We start from the raw sequence: 17,966 nt of genomic DNA, 5'->3' as shown, positions 1-17,966 counted from the left end.
GCCCAAATTTCCACAGTAATTTAAAATATATTTAATGATATTCTTATCTTGTTTTTGATTTTAACAGCTAGCGTAGGTTTTTCCAACCATGTTAAAGAAATTTCATTGCATTCCTAATATGCTGAGAGTATTTTTAATCAAAAAGGGGTTTTGAAATGTTATAAAATGCCTTTTGATTATTTTGGTAAATTATTCTCTACAATGAGAACATAATGTGGAAGTCAGATCGTAGGATTTATGGCCAGGCAGACCCGGGCTCAACTTACACCTCTTCCTCTTAAATTGTATGTCACTGAGTGAGTTATTTGTTGGCTTCCAATTTCAGTTTCTTACATTGTTCTATGAGGATAATAATATAAGTATCTTATAAGGTTATTGTGAGTATCCAATGAGAATTGCTTGCAATTCACCAGACTTGATACAGAGTATCATGTTTTTGAAAATTATTGTGTAATTTTTGCCTTTGATCTATTAAAATAGTGTACTATAGTATAAAACTTCCTAGTATTTACTTATCTTTTTCTTCTTGGACCTACTTGGTCATGATGAAATGTTTTCTTAACTCACTGCTGTATTCAATGTTTGTTTCAGATTATTTCATCAACTTTTATAATAATTTTGTCTTTAGTTGAATTTTTATGCTATCTTGTTAGTTTTGACATCAAAATAACTTCATATAATGAGTAGGAATTTTTTTATCTTTTTCTGTGATTGGGACCTATGGGAATTATATTTCCCTTGAGAATGTGAAAGAAGTTCCCTGTGGAAGTTTCTATGCCTGGATTATTTTTTGAACGAGATAATGCTTTTACAAGTTTTTAGATTATTTCTAAATTTGTAGTTGTTTGTTTTCTCTAATCACTTGGTCTATTCAATGTGTCTGTCTATGCTTGTGCATTTCAGTGATTCAAATTATAGCTAAAGATTATCTTAGTATTTTTAAAATAATAAGCATGGATTTGAGCACAGTATTCACTCATAATTTCTCAAATTTTAAGATCTGTGTTTCTCTCTCTTTTTCTTGGTTTATTTTATAATTCTGAGGTTTATTTGACTTATTTTTAAGAACTACCTCTTGGATTTATTGATCCTACTGGTTTTTGTGCCCCTCACATCTGTAACATAATCTTACAGTGATTAGACTTTAATTTTTATATACTTTTGACTCTGCCACCTCAAAAGTAGTCATTGGTGGTCAGTGATCATTTACTGAGTACGTCCAAGGAACCCTTTCATAGAGTATTTGGCATTTGTTTTCACTGCAAGGCTGGGAACTGAGGCAGACCATTCTGCCTGGGTTCACAGCCAAGCTCCACCACTAATAACCTATGTAATCTCCAAGTTACTTAAACTTTCTGTGCCGTAGTTTCCTCATCTGAGTGTGAGGATATGAAGCTCTGAGAACAGTCCCTGGCGTGTAGTGTGTAGCTTTCAGTTAGCTCTTGTCATTATTATATTTTAGAATAAACATTGTGATTGTCCTCAAGGTTACAGTGTATAGACAGAGTTGTGAATGGAAAACTCAAAGACAGTTGGAACATAATGTATTTTTATTTGTAATGTTTGGAGGAGTGTCCAGCCTTTAGAAGAACCAGACAATTTGAATAAAGGATACAGCAGGTATTTAAAGAAAAGAAAAGAAAAGGAAACAGACCATGAAACTATAGTTAATCTGTTCAAAATCCAAATTGGTGGAGAAACAGCAGTTCCTCACGTGCTTATCCCATCTGTGTGGGTCCTCACATGTCTGCTGATAGCTGTCCAAAAGTCAGAGATAAACGTGTTTTCTTTTCTTTTTTCTTTTTTCTTGGAGTATAGTTGATTTACAATGTTGTGTTAGTTTCAGGTGTCCAGCAAAGTGATTCAGTTATACATATACATATATCCATTCTGTTTTAGATTCTTTTCCCATATAGGTCATTACAGAGTACTGAGCAGAGTTCCCTGTGCTATATACAGCAGGTCCTTATTAGTTATCTATTTTATATGCAATAGCATGTATATGTCAATCCCAGTCTCCCAATTTATCCCTCCCTCCCCTTTCCCCCCGCTGGTAACCACAGATTTGTTTTCTACATCTGTGACTTTATTTCTGTTTTTAAATGTGTTTTCTTGGGGGGGCGGGCAGCAACTTAAAGGAATAGGCTCAAGTGTTTAAAAAATTTTTTTTTTCTTTTAAATTTTAGGGATTAGTGTTAGGATGCTTCTGTTTGGAGAAGGCTCTCTAGTGATGCAAAATATTTTTGTTTTTTTCTGTCTGGTGTGTGAAGGGTATATACACCTCATCCTAGCCGCAGCAGAGCAAAGCGTAGCATACCTTTCTCAAGGTGTCATGTAGGCAAGTGAGGGGGTAAATTATCAACACGTGATTCAGGTGTGTATGTAGATGATACTGTGCTTTACGTGTCTGGCCTTGGTTCATTCCATGATACCGTCCTGGAGTGCTGTACTTCCTAGAATGCTTTCCTAACCTCTGCGACTTGCAACATGTTCCCTGCACCTCCCCAAAGGGAGAGGCATCCCTCAATCCGCCTCCACTGCTTTTGGGATAAAGTTCAAACTCCAGGGCAGGGCACAGAGGGCCTCTCCAGCCCTCTTTCCTGCTCCGGACCTTCCCTGTGCTTCCCCGTGTTAATCACTGGGAGAGGTGGGAGTCGGAGACGATTACCACGCCCCGCCCCCTGTGCACGCCCCGCCCCCTGTGATCCCCTTTCTTCGACGTGAACAGGACCTGGGCACATGATGGGATTGTCCCTCGCTTAACTACTTTACACAAGACTCCATTTTAGCAGAATGCAGAGAGAGATTCTGCTGCTGGCCTTGAAGAAGCGAACTGCTGTATTGTGGCCGCACGGCAGGGGAGGGCAGCGGGCCTATAGGAGGTGAGAGCGGCCCGCAGCTGGCAGGCAGGTAGGAAAATGCAAACCTCGGTTTTGCGACGCAAGGAACTGAATTGCCCCAATAGCCAGTGCACTTGGAAAGGGACCCCAAACCTCAGATGTTTGCAGCCCCAGGCAACACCTTGATTTCATCCTGATGAGATCTGAGCAGGGGCCTGAGCTAACCTGACCCATGGATAATAAATTGCGTTGCTTTAAGCTACTCAACTGGTGGTAATTTGCTGTGCAGCAATAGAGAAATAATGCAGTTAGCCTTGTCACCTGTTTTCCTTAGGACAGGGGCATTCCATGTGTCCCCATCCAGGGCTCCCATTGGACGTCTCTAGACTTGTCATCCTCTTCTCAATGGGAGAAAACAATTTTTAAATTCTGAAATCATATGCTATATTTGGCCTTTGTCTCCTTGGATTATTTTTATTCATAAAACTATTACCAGCTTCATATTCTGTTTTTATATTCTGTTAAATGAATGTAAGTGCAAATATTTTATTGAAAATTATTTTACATTCTTCAAAACTCAGCATATCAGAATACATAGCTGAAAGAGTAAACTCATTGCCAAATTTAGACTGGGTCTGGGAACAAGCGTGAATTAAGTTGTGGGAGAACGACAGTGGCTCCTGGGAGGGTAGTCACTAACGGTGGGCTATGAGAATCCCCCCCCTTGGCCCTATCAAGGTGTTGTTTTATATCAATCATTTTAGTGAGGATGTAGATTACATATTTATCAAAGTTGGGGTTGACATGAAGCCTAGAAACATAGCACATACTTTGAGTAACAGAATTAGGATCCAAAGAGATCATTTCAGGTTGAAATGATGATGTTTATCTAACAAGATAAACTGTAGTTGAGTAGGTGTAAAAGCCTATAGTTAAATTTTAAAAAAATCTATCTAGAAACTAGGGATGGGGTGAGACAGACAGCATACGCACAGATATTTAGATGAGTTGTTTACAAGTTGGCGTAAATCAGTGGTACATTGGGGCACGTATGGGGCCTGCTTGAATCACGAAGTTATAACTTTAAAACCTCTATTAACTGAACTGCTGAGTACGGAGCAAGGAGAATCGTCCTCCATCGCATATGTGGGTCACACCACTGCTGCAGGGTTGGGTAGTTCTGGTCGCCTCTTTATGGGGTCAGAGACAAACTGGAATTTCTCCAATGGGCAGGAACCAGATGGGTGAGCAGACTTGACATCACGTACAACATTGCGGAATAATCTTCGCGTGGATCTTTTGCCTGTGGAAGAGAAGTTATCTAAGGATTAGAACTTCCTTTCCATGACTTGGGTGAATGGAAGTTAGAAGGAAATAGATTTTTGCGTAAATTTAGGAAGTAATCGCCAACATGTACAGTAAGCCCCTACATACAAACCTTCAAGTTGTGAACTTTCAAAGATGCGAACGTGCATTCGCGTGTCCCATCACGTAAGTTAGATCACGTGTCTGGTGTACACTGTCACGTGTATGCATCCTCTACGAGTGGTTGTGCTTTTGTATGCTGTACTGTACAGTGCTGTAGAGAGTACAATAGCACAGTATCTTTATTTTAAGCCCAGGATGTCTGGAAGCAAGCGTAAAAGCAGCGGTATATAGCTGATTGCGTTAGTAGGGTACCTAGGCTAACTTTGGTGGACTTACGAACGCGCTCTCAGAACAGAACTCGTTTGTATGTAGGGGACTTACTGTACTTAATACCCAAATAGACTGGGCTTCCTTTGGAGGTTACTGAACCCACTTTCCCTGAGACGTACAAATAGCCACTGGGGTGGAGGGAAGCAGATCCGTGGAGTCTTTTGCGTGCATTGTCATCATGTGACAGTGATGGACCAAAAGACACCAACATACATAGTTAAAGGCTAGAAAGCTTCATTAAAGGTAGAGTACAGAAACTTAGGTATATGGTTTTATACAGTCGGAGGTGACACAGCACGTTTCTAGGCAGAAGGTTGGCTCCTCCAGGCTGCCCAAATTCCCCATGAGAGGGCATCTGCCTGTGAATTAGGCCACCGATGTGGAATGCAGATTCTTCTAGGAGTGAGAAGCTGCCTGTAGCAGGTGCTGTTAGTGTGCCCCCAGGTCCCCTTCACAGGGCACACTGTTAGTGTGCCCATCCTCCAGGGGCTGCCAGCTCCTCACATCTGCACCCTCCCCTGTAGCATTGCCCCTGGCTGATGACACCTGCCTCACCCAAAGAGGCCTGGGAGGTGGTGGCCCCCATTCCCGGGGGCAGCCCTTGGCCGATGCCTGGCTGACACAGAGCTGGGCCCGCGCAGTCCCCTGGTCTGTGTGCAGGACAGCCTTTGAGGAGCGATTCAGGCCGCAGAGCTCCTGGTGGGTCAGGCTGACTTGCCCTGGCCCACATCTTCACTGCTTTTCCCTCTGCCCCATCACACCTCCCTCACTCCCTCAGATGTTCTCCTAAGAGCCCTGACTTGCACGGGAATTGTCATTGGAGGCTCTGCTTCTAGGGGTGCTTATCCAAGACACCACCTTTGCCTTTCTTTGGATCATTTGTAACCTCTTGCCCCTCTGCACACAGGAGCTTCTGCCTTTTCATCTGCCCGCTTACCCGGTGCTAATAATTCGGCCAAGACATCACTTCCCCAGAGTTCCTATTCTGGGCATGGGTGAAGAGAAGGTCATTTTGCCAAAAGCATCCCAACAGTCTCAGGCTTTCCAACCTGAGGACCCTCCGGCAACCCTGGAAGAGATGCCCTCCGAGGGCCCACCCCACTGCAACATCTCATCGTATCACTTTGTCCACTAAAGTGCTCTACATGTGTGAGCGTGCGCGCGCGCGCGCACACACACACACACACACACACACACACACACACACACACACACACACCCCTTGTTTTGTTCCCTCTCTGAATGGCAGTGCGACCTGACTCTCTAATGCCGGTGAACAGATCAGAGGCTTCACGCATCTGGCAACAGTGTTCCAGGGGTTATCAGCCGCCGTGTGTTTCTGCTCCTTTGTTCTTCTCTCCAGACATCCTTCCCGTGATGCGCTGATCACCGGCGTCTGGCGTGGCGTGTGGGTGAGGAGGAAAAGCTTGGTGTGAGGAAGGAGGCCTGGTGTGGGAGTCCAGACTGACGTGTGTGATTCCTGACTCTGGACTTAAGCTGACAGCCACGTGACCTTCCAGTCAGTTAGATTTTCTTGTCCCAGTGTCGTTGTATATGAAGTGAGGAAAATGTTCTCACGCACCTGCCTGACAGTAGACCAAGGGAGGTCGTGCATCTGAGGGCGTTGTAGGAATGTGTAGAGCCCACGGCAGACATGAGTTATTCAGATGCTGTATTAAAATGCAGTCCTGCTCATGAAGAGCTTCCAAAGTAAGTAGGAGAGCTGAGGTATGAACATAAATAAAAATGATTTAAGGTGGAGATGACGATCTGTCCCCCGGGAGGGACAGAGTTCTGTAGGAGCTCAGAGGAGGGTTCAACCCATTTCCTGTTGAACATTTGTTCTTTGGGTCCAAAAGTATGTTCATCTTCTTCCCTGTATTTCCTTTCTGGCTTTGGCCATGTAGACAGCCGGGCCTTGCATAAATCCAGAGAAAGAACATAGATCTTTTACCCCTTTTTATGCTTAATGGAGAAAAAGGGCCTGGTCCATATACACATATGATTGATGTAGGGACTGAATCATTTCTTTAGAATGCATTTAGAATGCATCTAGAATGCATTTAGAATGCATCTTTGCATTTAGATTTAAGGGTGTTCATTTTCCAGTGGATTTCACTGCAACAGCCAGATGTGAGAATTGGAAATTTTTGATATGGATCTGTTTTTAGTATTGATTAACTGATTGTTTGATCATAATGTGAGCAGGTCCATGTTATTATAATTATGCTTACAGTGCCCAGGGCAGCTCAAAGAAGCTGGACAGAGAGTGCACTTGATCTTCCAGGCTGCCCATCCTGCGAATAATGGATGCTCCAAGCTCGGAATGGCAACCTCAGAGAATCAATGCTCCAGGGTGGTGTCAGGTGCCTGGGCTGTGGAATGCTTTCCCGATAACTTGTATTCTTCTTATTTCTGACAGCCAGGCTCAGGGTGAAACTAAAAAATACTAATTGCTCTCATTAATCTTCTAACTTACACAAGCAGATATAGTTTTAAAAACTCAGCAAAATAGAGATGAAGATATATATTTTTGAGGAACCTGACCCGCGAGTTCTGACTCTGCCTTTCTTAGTCCAGCGATGGGTCCAGCCTGTGTTATTGATGCCACGTGTTCAGAAAGGTCGCCCTCCTGACCTGAAGGCCTGGGCGAAGCACCTCCAGGGGTGCCTGGCCTCCTCACCGCCCCACACCCCCGGGCCCACGGCGCTGGCCCTTCCTCTCTGTCACCCAGTCTCCTGCCATTCTTCTTCTGCTGCTCTTTCCTCCCTTAGAAAAGCAGCAGCTCTTTGATGTCCTTTGCATATTCCTTATGATGAGAAAAGCACAGTCCCCTGTACTTACTCCCAGATACTAACATTGCCATTCCAATATCATTCCTTTCTCTTCCTTTTCATCAGGCAGGGATTCGGTTGTTTCCTGACTCACGTTGGGGTCAATCCAGTCCCCTTCCCAGTACATCAGGGTCATTTTTATTCTCTCCCCAGCCCTTGCTCTTAAGGGCATATTTTAATGATTATCCTGTGTATAAGCATTTATGTGGTTCTTTGATTTCTCTAGTCACTTAAGCTGTGATTAAATGAACTTACTTACAAAACAGAAATAGACTCACAGACATAGAAAAAACCTACGGTTACCAAAAGGGAAGGGGTGGAGGGATAAATTAGGATTTTAGCATTAACATATACACACTACTATGTATAAAACAAACAACAAAGACCTACTGTATAGCATAGGGAATTATATGCAATATCTTGTAATAACCTATAAGGGAAAAGAATCTGAAACAGAATATATATATATATTTATATATTTAACTTATATATATATAAAACTGAATCACTTTGCAGTACACCTGAAACTAACACAACATGGTAAATCCACTGTACTTCAATAAAAAGTTTTTTCCTACGCTTATGAAAGACAATTAATTAGACTGAGGCCTAGCGGTCTACTCTTTTTTTTTTTAACATCTTTATTGGAGTATAATTGCGTTACAATGATGTGTTAGCTTCTGCTTTATAGCAAAGTGAATCAGTTATACATATACATATGTTCCCATATCTCTTCCCTTTTGCATCTCCCTCCCTCCCACCCTCCCTATCCCACCCCTCTAGGTGGTCACAAAGCACCGAGCTGATCTCCCTGTGCTATGCGGCTGCTTCCCACTAGCTATTTTACGTTTGGTAGTGTCTATATGTCCATGCCACTCTCTCACTTTGTCACAGCTTACCCTTCCCCCTCCCCATATCCTCAAGTCCATTCTCTAGTAGGTCTGTGTCTTTATTCCTGTCTTACCCCTAGGTTCTTCATGACCTTTTTTTTCCCTCTTAGATTCCATATATATGTGTTAGCATACGGTATTCGTTTTTCTCTTTCTGACTTACTGTGCTCTGTGTGACAGACTCTAGGTCCACCCACCTCACTGAAAATAACTCAATTTCGTTTCTATTTATGTCTGAGTAATCTTCCATTGTATATATGTGCCACATCTTCTTTATCCATTCATCTGTCGATGGACACTTAGGTTGCTTCCACGTCCTGGCTGTTGTAAATAGAGGTCTACTCTTGCTAAGCAGAATGGGGAGGCTGAGCAGACGGCCCGCGGAGCATCTGCGTGCGTGCGCACCGCTGCCGGCTTTGGTTTCATTGCTGAGTCCACGTGCTCGCTGTTTCCCATCTTGCTTGTAAGCTGCGGACGGATTCGATGTTCGGTGTTTGAGTGGTTGTGGCTGGAGCTGGGTTCTGCACCTGGCATCCTGAGACTATGGGAAACCTCCGTCCTCGTGGCTCCTCGAGCGAACGTGGCGAGCTCGGATCTTGCACAAGGCTCCTGCTAAGCGTAGCGAGTTACCGAGTTAGGGTGAGATGCGGCCTCCCCTCCTGCGCATGTGCAGAGGTCTCACTTGCTCTCGGCGGGGCGCTGGGCGACCCAGTCTGCCCTTGAGTTTGGGGACTCCTCGTGCCCTTGCCCCACTGACCAGCGCCCTGCCCTGCTCATTGCTCTACATTTGCTCTCTCTGTGTCCCTCTGCTCACACATTTCCTGTCCCCTTTGCCTCGCTTGGCCTAAGTGGCTCTACTCTTTAGTGTTCTGAGTTTTTCTCCACGTCCCATCCATCCAGTGTCCTAGGTTTAGCGCCTGTGGTTTAAAATTTGCTCTCTCACTCTCCCCCCCACCTCCCCCTTGTTTCCGATGACTGGCCAGTGATGTCGCCCTGCACCTATGAGCCAAGCTGGAAACCTCCAGGCCATTACGGACTTCTCCCCAACATCCAGGTGTTGCCAGTGAAGGTTGCTCCCATCCAGCACCTTCCGTGCATCCCCAGGCCAGAGCCCCTATCCCAGGCCTAGGCTACCCCAGCATCCTGGATCCCTCTACCCGATTTTTATTTTTTATTTTCCAAAAACGCAACCTGAACACTCCCTGTCCCGTATGATAATTGAACTCTGCACGATAAAATTCAGAAGCCCAGGAGGGACCTAAGCCCCCTCTCCTGCTACTGTCTGTCCCTCCCCTCTATATGCCAGACACACAAACTTCTTACTATTTTTACAGGAGGCTTTTCAGCCTTTGCACTATCATTGTTTTTTTCTCCCCAGAATATCCTCCTCATTTTCTCTAGCTAAGATCTATTCTTCTTTCACAAAGATTTTACGAAGTTTTCTGGATTTCCTCAGGTTGAAGTAATTGTTCTTCTGTGGGGCGGCTGAATATGGTCCATGTCTCTATCAAGACATCTAACCCAACACTGAGTTAAAAAAAAAAAAAAGAATTCTTTGCATTTGCAGAATAATTTATAGATGGCAAAGCTTTCTCACAGACTTTCTCTCCATGGTGAGTTGGAAAAAGCAGAGATAGGAAAGAGAGGTTGTGTTCCACGGCACTTTGGTGCCTGTTCTATTTTGGTCATTTTTGATGCACATGTCCTGTTATCTACACCTTTAGCAACAAGGAAAGTGTGTCAAACGTCCTGCCACTTCGGAGGATAAGAGCCTGGGCAGAGCACTTGGTGAGAATGGCCAGCCAACTCTGTTCTTGAAAGTGATAGCCTTGAATTAAAGACAGAAGGACCCAGGGGAAATCTATATGGACTCTTAGAGCTAAGCTTTTTTGCTAAGAACCTTCTTTGTAAAACATTGAATACCTTTTTAAGGATAAATTTAAGCTAGGAACTGCTCCACCTCTTTTCATCTTTTTGTTTGTTTGTTTGTTTGTTTTAATCATGGAATTAGGTCTGCCTGGTTAATCAGTGCCCAGAGCAAAGGTAACCTAGGGGCAGTTGGCACTAGATAATTCAGCCACTGGCTAGAGGTTCAACCAGAAGAGAGGGAGAGAGGGTGGACTCAGAAACCATTTATTGGGCTACCTGAAAGAGCATATAATCATTGAACTTTAGAGCTTGAAAGGATCTAGTCTCTACTTATGGCTGAGGAATGACCTGGAGAAGACAAGCACCTGTCAGGACCCGCACCATTAATGGCTGTGAACACCTGACTCCCGTCCAGAACCCTTTCCCAGCCTCATAAATATACACAAAGGTATAAAAATGCCTTGTGAGGGCAGATAACTAAGGGCACACTAATACAGTTGATTGTGAGACTGAACCTTCATTGGGGGGTAAATTAGGTGGATGATAACAGTAATAGAAGCCAAGAACTTCTTTTTAAATTAATTTTTATTGGAGTATAATTGCTTTACAATGTTGTGTTAGTTTCTGCTGTACAGCAAAGTGAATCAGCCATACGTATACATACATCATTTTTAGATTTCTTTCCCATTTAGGTCACCACAGAGCACTGAGTAGAGTTCCCTGTGGGATACAGTAGGTTCTCAGTTATCTATTTTATACATAGTAGTGTATATATGTCAATCCCAATCTCCCAATTCATCCCACCACCCCCTTCCCCCTTTGAGAAGCCAAGAACTTTTTACTGGGTTATCTCACTGGATCCTCACCAAAACCCTGTGAGAGGATGTATTCATTTCCTGTTGCTGCAGTAACAAGTTGCCACAAGTTAGTGACTTTAAGCGACACAGATGTATCAGTATGATCTTAGAGTTTGGAGGTCAGAATTCTGAAATGAGTTCCACAGCACTGAAGTCAAGGGGTCTGCACACCTGGTTCCTTCTGTAGGCTCTGTGGGGAGCACCAATTTCCTTGGCTGTTATAGCTTCTAGTGGCCACCTCTTTTCCTTGGCTTATGGCCCCTTCTGCCATCTTCAAAGGACATTATTCCAGTCTCTGCTTCCATCGTCACCTCATCTTCTCCTCTGCCTCTGCTTCCTCCTGAATCCCTCTTCTAAGAACCTTTATGATTATACTGGGCCTTTGTGATTATACTGGGCCTATCAACTAATCCAGGATGATCTCCTCATCATGAAATCCTTCACCTAATCCCATTTACAAAAATATGGTACCATAATCACAGGTCCCAGGGACTAGAATGTGGACATATTGGGAGGGGGGCATTGTGCAGAGAGGTACTATTCTATAACTGAGGAAACCGAGGCTCAAAGAGATTAAGTAAATTCCGTAGAGTTAGATGGTTACTAAGGACCACAGTCATTCATTCTTTACCACTGTCTCTGGAACTGAATTACAAGGAGGAAAAAATAAATGATATACCTAAGCTCAAGGTACATATGATCTAGTATTACTAGATTTTTAGACCAAAACTATACTAAGCCTGTGGTCTGCATTATAAAATATAATCCATTAAAAGGAAAAAGGTTCTAAGCTTTGTTTTTCTTTTAAAGGATAACATTCTGTAACAGCTCTAGGTAATTCTTGAACTATAATAGGCCGTCCTCCAGTTACTCATCCTGCTAGCTGCTGTGAGCTGGTATTTTAATTTTCAAAGCTTCAGTCAGCTTCAATATATTTCTACCCATTAGTAGTAGGTGGCCACTCTGTATGCAGAATAAAGCTAAAAATGTTTAAACTTGACAGCATTTCTTTTTCAGTTTTGAGGTCATCTACCTCATTTTTCCGAATCTCTCTCTTCTCACAGTTGAGTGGCTCAAGTTCAGATCTCGTTAGCCATTCATCTGAAATGGATTTTCGACATCCTCCTGTCTACATTAGCTTCCCCTAGAAACTCCCCAGTTTGTCAAATACTTCTCACAAAATATGGTTCCTAGGATTGAAGCTGATACGCAGCTGTAGTTTAATCATACTGAGTACAGTTGAGATGTTCTTTTCCCTTAATTGGAAGGTGTACCTCTGTAATATTGCCTTATTGACATAGAATAAATGGAAAGTTGGACAGACCAGCCCATTTCCAGAAAGACAGAAAGAAACCATTTTAAGCTGCAGCTTGACTGATAGCCCACTTGATATCCAGAGAAAGAAGCAAAACTTGCCTTTACACCCTGATCACTTGTAAGTGCTACGTGGTCAGCTTTTTTTTTTTTTTTTTTTTTTTTGCGGTACGCGGGCCTCTCACTGTTGTGGCCTCTCCCGTTGCAGAGCACAGGCTCTGGACGCGCACGCTCAGCGGCCACGGCTCACGGGCCCAGCCGCTCCGCGGCACGTGGGATCTTCCCGGACCGGGGCACGAACCCGTGTCCCCTGCATTGGCAGGCGGACTCTCAACCTCTGAGCCAGCAGGGAAGCCCATGTGGTCAGCTTTGATGGGGTTAAGAAGGCATGCTTTGCTTCGGTGTGTGTGTCCTTTCCTTAATTTATTTTAGTTATAAATATTTACATCTTATTATACACACACACACACACACACACACACACACACACCAGGCTATGAAACTTAATAATGAAATACATCTCCCATGAAATTATTGCCCAATTTAGGAAGTAGGACATTGCAATATAGTTGATATTGAATATATACAATGTTCCTTGTTCATCCTATCTCCCTCCACTGAGATATAGTTATAAATTTTATGTTTATCATAAGGAATTTTTAAAAGTTTTATTATGTATGTATATCTCCCTAAATAATAAATATTTTAAAATTTTGCTTGTCTGTGGGCTTTATAAAAATAGTAGCATGCCATATATAATTTCCCATAACTTGCTTTTTCATTCACAATTGTATTTCTAAGCTCTACCTATTATGTAAGGCTAGAATTTGCTCATTTACCCTTGCTGCGTAATATTCTGTTTTGTGAACATATCACTTTATTTGTTTTTCTATGGATGGACTCTTGAGTTATTTCCTGTTTAAGGAGTTTATTTCCAGTGATTTGCTATTACAAACAATTCTGCTGTGAATTTTCTTGAACAGGTCTCTTGGTGCACGTGAGTAAGGGTTTCTCTAGGGATAGAATTGCTGGGTCAGAAGGTAAATGCATTCTTTACTAATTCAAAATTATTTTTTAAAGCAGTTGAACCTATTGACACTCCCTCCAGCACTGTGGTAGAGTTCTTTTTTTTTTACATCTTTATTGGAGTATAATTGCTTTACAATGGTGTGTTAGTTTCTGTTTATAACAAAGTGAATCAGCTATACATATACATCTGTTCCCATATCTCTTCCCTCTTGCATCTCCCTCCCTCCCACCCTCCCTATCCCACCCCTCCAGGCGGTCACAAAGCACCGAGCTGATCTCCCTATACTATGCAGCTGCTTCCCAATAGCTATCTACCTTACGTTTGGTAGTGTATATATGTCCATGCCTCTCTCTCGCTTTGTCACAGCTTACCCTTCCCCCTCCCCATATCCTCAAGCCCATTCTCTAGTAGATCTGTGTCTTTATTGCTGATCTTCATGACATTTTTTCTTCTTAAATTCCATATATATGTGTTAGCATACGCTATTTGTCTTTCTCTTTCTGACTTACTTCACTCTGTATGACAGACTCTAGGTCTATCCACCTCATTACAAATAGCTCAATTTCGTTTCTTTTTATGGCTGAGTAATATTGTATATATGTGCCACATCTTAGGATGTGGACACTTAGGTTGCTTCCATGTCCTGGCTATTGTAAACAGAGGTGCAATGAATATTTTTGTACATGACTCTTTTTGAATTATGGTTTTCTCAGGGTATATGCCCAGTAGTGGGATTGCAGTGGCTGTATCAATTTACATTCCCACCAACAGTGCAAGAGGGTTCCCTTTTCTCCACACCCTCTCCAGCATTTATTGTTTCTAGATTTTTTGATGATGGCCATTCTGACTGGTGTGAGATGATATCTCATTGTAGTTTTGATTTGCATTTCTCTAATGATTAATGATGTTGAGCATTCTTTCATGTGTTTGTTGGCAATCTGTATGTCTTCTTTGGAGAAATGTCTATTTAGGTCTTCTGCCCATTTTTGGATTGGGTTGTTTGTTTTTTTGTTATTGAGCTGCATGAGCTGCTTATAAATTTTGGAGATTAATCCTTTGTCAATTGCTTCATTTACAAATATTTTCTCCCATTCTGAGGGTTGTCTTTTGGTCTTGTATATGGTTTCCTTTGCTGTGCAAAAGCTTTGAAGTTTCATTAGGTCCCATTTGTTTATTTTTGTTTTTATTTCCATTTCTCTAGGAGGTGGGTCAAAAAGGATCTTGCTGTGATTTATGTCATAGAGTGTTCTGCCTATGTTTTCCTCTAAGAGTTTGATAGTTTCTGGCCTTACATTTAGGTCTTTAATCCATTTTGAGCTTATTTTTGTGTATGGTGTTAGAGGGTGATCTAACCTCATACTTTTACATGTACCTGTCCAGTTTTCCCAGCACCACTTATTAAAAAGGCTGTCCTTTCTCCACTGTACATTCCTGCCTCCTTTATCAAAGATAAGGTGACCATATGTACATGGGTTTATCTCTGGGCTTTCTATCCTGTTCCATTGATCTATCTTTCTGTTTTTGTGCCAGTAACATACTGTCTTGATTACTGTAGGTTTGTAGTATAGTCTGAAGTCAGGGTGCCTGATTCCTCCAGCTCCGTTTTTCATTCTCAAGATCGCCTTGGCTATTTGGGGTCTTTTGTGTTTCCATACAAACTGTGAAATTTTTTGTTCTGGGTCTGTGAAAAATGCCAGTGTTAGTTTGATAGGGATTGCATTGAATCTGTAGATTGCTTTGGGTAGTAGAGTCATTTTTACAATGTTGATTCTTTCAATCCATGAACATGATATATCTCTCCATCTGTTTGTATCATCTTTAATTTCTTTCATCAGTGTCTTATAATTTTCTGCATACAGGTCTTTTGTCTCCTTAGGTAGGTTTATTCCTAGATATTTTATTCTTTTTGTTGCAGTGGTAAATGGGAGTGTTTTCTTAATTTCACTTTCAGATTTTTCATCATTAGTGTATAGGAATGCCAGAGATTTCTGTGCATTAATTTTGTATCCTGCTACTTTACCAAATTCATTGATTAGCTCTAGTAGTTTTCTGGTAGCATCTTTAGGATTCTCTATGTATAGTATCATGTCATCTGCAAACAGTGACAGCTTTACTTCTTCTTTTCCGATTTGGATTCCTTTTATTTCCTTTTCTTCTCTGATTGCTGTGGCTAAAACTTCCAAAACTATGTTGAATAAGAGTGGTGAGAGTGGGCAACCTTGTCTTGTTCCTGATCTTAGTGGAAATGCTTTCAGTTTTTCACCATTGAGGACGATGTTGGCTGTGGTTCTGTCATATATGGCCTTTATTATATTGAGGAAAGTTCCCTCTATGCCTACTTTCTGCAGGGTTTTTATGATAAATGGGTGTTGAATTTTGTCGAAAGCTTTCTCTGCATCTATTGAGATGATCATATGGTTTTTCTCCTTCAATTTGTTAATATGGTTTATCACATTGATTGTTTTGCGTATATTGAAGAATCCTTGCATTCCTGGAATAAACCCCATTTGATCATGGTGTATGATCCTTTTAATGTGCTGTTGGATTCTGTTTGCTAGTATTTTGTTGAGGATGTTTGCATCTACGTTCATCAGTGATATTGGCCTGTAGTTTTCTTTCTTTGTGACATCCTTGTCTGGTTCTGGTATCAAGGTGATGGTGGCCTCATTAGAATGAGTTTGGGAGTGTTCCTCCCTCTGCTATATTTTGGAAGAGTTTGAGAAGGATAGGTGTTAGCTCTTCTCTAAATGTTTGATAGAATTCGCCTGTGAAGCCATCTGGTCCTGGGCTTTTGTGTGTTGGAAGATTTTTAATCACAGTTTCAATTTCAGTGCTTGTGATTGGTCTGTTCATATTTTCTATTTCTTCCTGATTCAGTCTTGGCAGGTTGTGCATTTCTCAGAATTTGTCCATTTCTTCCAGGTTGTCCATTTTATTGGCATAGAGTTGCTTGTAGTAATCTCTCATGATCTTTTGTATTTCTGCAGTGTCAGTTGTTACTTCTCCTTTCTCATTTCTAATTCTATTGATTTGAGTCTTCTCCCTTTTTTTCTTGATGAGTCTGGCTAATGGGTTATCAATTTTGTTTATCTTCTCAAAGAACCAGCTTTTAGTTTTATTCATCTTTGCTATCATTTCCTTCATTTCTTTTTCATTTATTTCTGATCTGATTTTTATGATTTCTTTCCTTCTGCTAACTTTGGGGTTTTTTTGTTCTTCTTTCTCTAATTGCTTTAGGTGCAAGGTTAGGTTGTTTATTCGAGATGTTTCCTGTTTCTTAAGGTAGGATTGTATTGCTATAAACTTCCCTCTTAGAACTGCTTTTGCTGCATCCCATAGATTTTGGGTCGTCGTGTCTCCATTGTCATTTGTTTCTAGGAATTTTTAAATTTCCTCTTTGATTTCTTCAGTGATCACTTTGTTATTAAGTAGTGTATTGTTTAGCCTCCATGTGTTTGTATTTTTTACAGATCTTTTCCTGTAATTGATATCTAGTCTCATAGCGTTGTGGTCGGAAAAGATAATTGAAACAATTTCAATTTTCTTAAATTTACCAAGGCTTGACTTGTGACCCAAGATATGATCTATCCTGGAGAATGTTCCATGAGCACTTGAGAAAAATGTGTATTCTGTTGTTTTTGGATGGAATGTCCTATAAATATCAATTAAGTCCATCTTGTTTAATGTATCATTTAAAGCTTGTGTTTCCTTATTTATTTTCATTTTGGATGATCTGTCCATTGGTGAAAGTGGGGTGTTAAAGTCCCCTACTATGAATGTGTTACTGTCGATTTCCCCTTTTATGGCTGTTAGTATTTGCCTTATGTATTGAGGTGCTCCTATGTTGGGTGCATAAATATTTACAATTGTTATATCTTCTTCTTGGATCGATCCCTTGATCATTATGTAGTGTCCTTCTTTGTCTCTTGTAATAGTCTTTATTTTAAAGTCTATTTTTTCTGATATGAGAATTGCTACTCCAGCTTTCTTTTGATTTCCATTTGCATGAAATATCTTTTTCCATCCCCTTACTTTCAGTCTGTATGTGTCTCTAGGTCTGAAGTGGGTCTCTTGTAGACAGCAAATATATGGGTCTTGTTTCTGTATCCATTCAGCCAATCTGTGTCTTTTGGTGGGAGCATTTCATCCATTTACGTTTAAGGTAATTATCGATATGTATGTTCCTATTCCCATTTTCTTAATTGTTTTGGGTTTGTTATTGTAGGTCTTTTCCTTCTCTTGTGCTTCTTGCCTAGAGAAGTTCCTTTAGCAGTTGTTGTAAAGCTGGTTTGGTGGTGCTGAACTCTCTCAGCTTTTGCTTGTCCGTAAAGGTTTTAATTTCTCCATCAAATCTGAATGAGATCCTTGCTGGGTAGAGTAATCTTGGTTGCAGGTTTTTCTCCTTCATCACTTTAAATATGTCCTGCCAGTCCCTTCTGGCTTGCAGAGTTTCTGCTGAAAGATCAGCTGTTAACCTTATGGGGATTCCCTTGTGTGTTATTTGTTGTTGTTCCCTTGCTGCTTTTAAGATGTTTTCTTTGTATTTAAGTTTTCATAGTTTGATTAATATGTGTCTTGGCGTATTTCTCCTTGGATTTATCCTGTATGGGACTCTCTGTTCTTCCTGGACTTGA

At 41.5% G+C, this 17,966-nt stretch overlaps 1 protein-coding gene across 19 annotated transcripts in view; it reads left to right on the top strand.

Moving 5' to 3' along the window:
• THRB (thyroid hormone receptor beta) overlaps nt 1-17,966 on the top strand; it is a 397,985-nt gene that overhangs the window by 54,187 nt on the left and 325,832 nt on the right. The window lies entirely within an intron of this gene.

Source organism: Delphinapterus leucas, chromosome 4 (genome assembly GCF_059928025.1).
Source record: "Delphinapterus leucas isolate spDelLeu-1000000601 "Yukka" chromosome 4, BTC_Dleu_Yukka2, whole genome shotgun sequence".
Classification (NCBI taxonomy): domain Eukaryota; kingdom Metazoa; phylum Chordata; class Mammalia; order Artiodactyla; family Monodontidae; genus Delphinapterus; species Delphinapterus leucas.
This window is presented reverse-complemented; position numbering and strand designations above follow the sequence as displayed.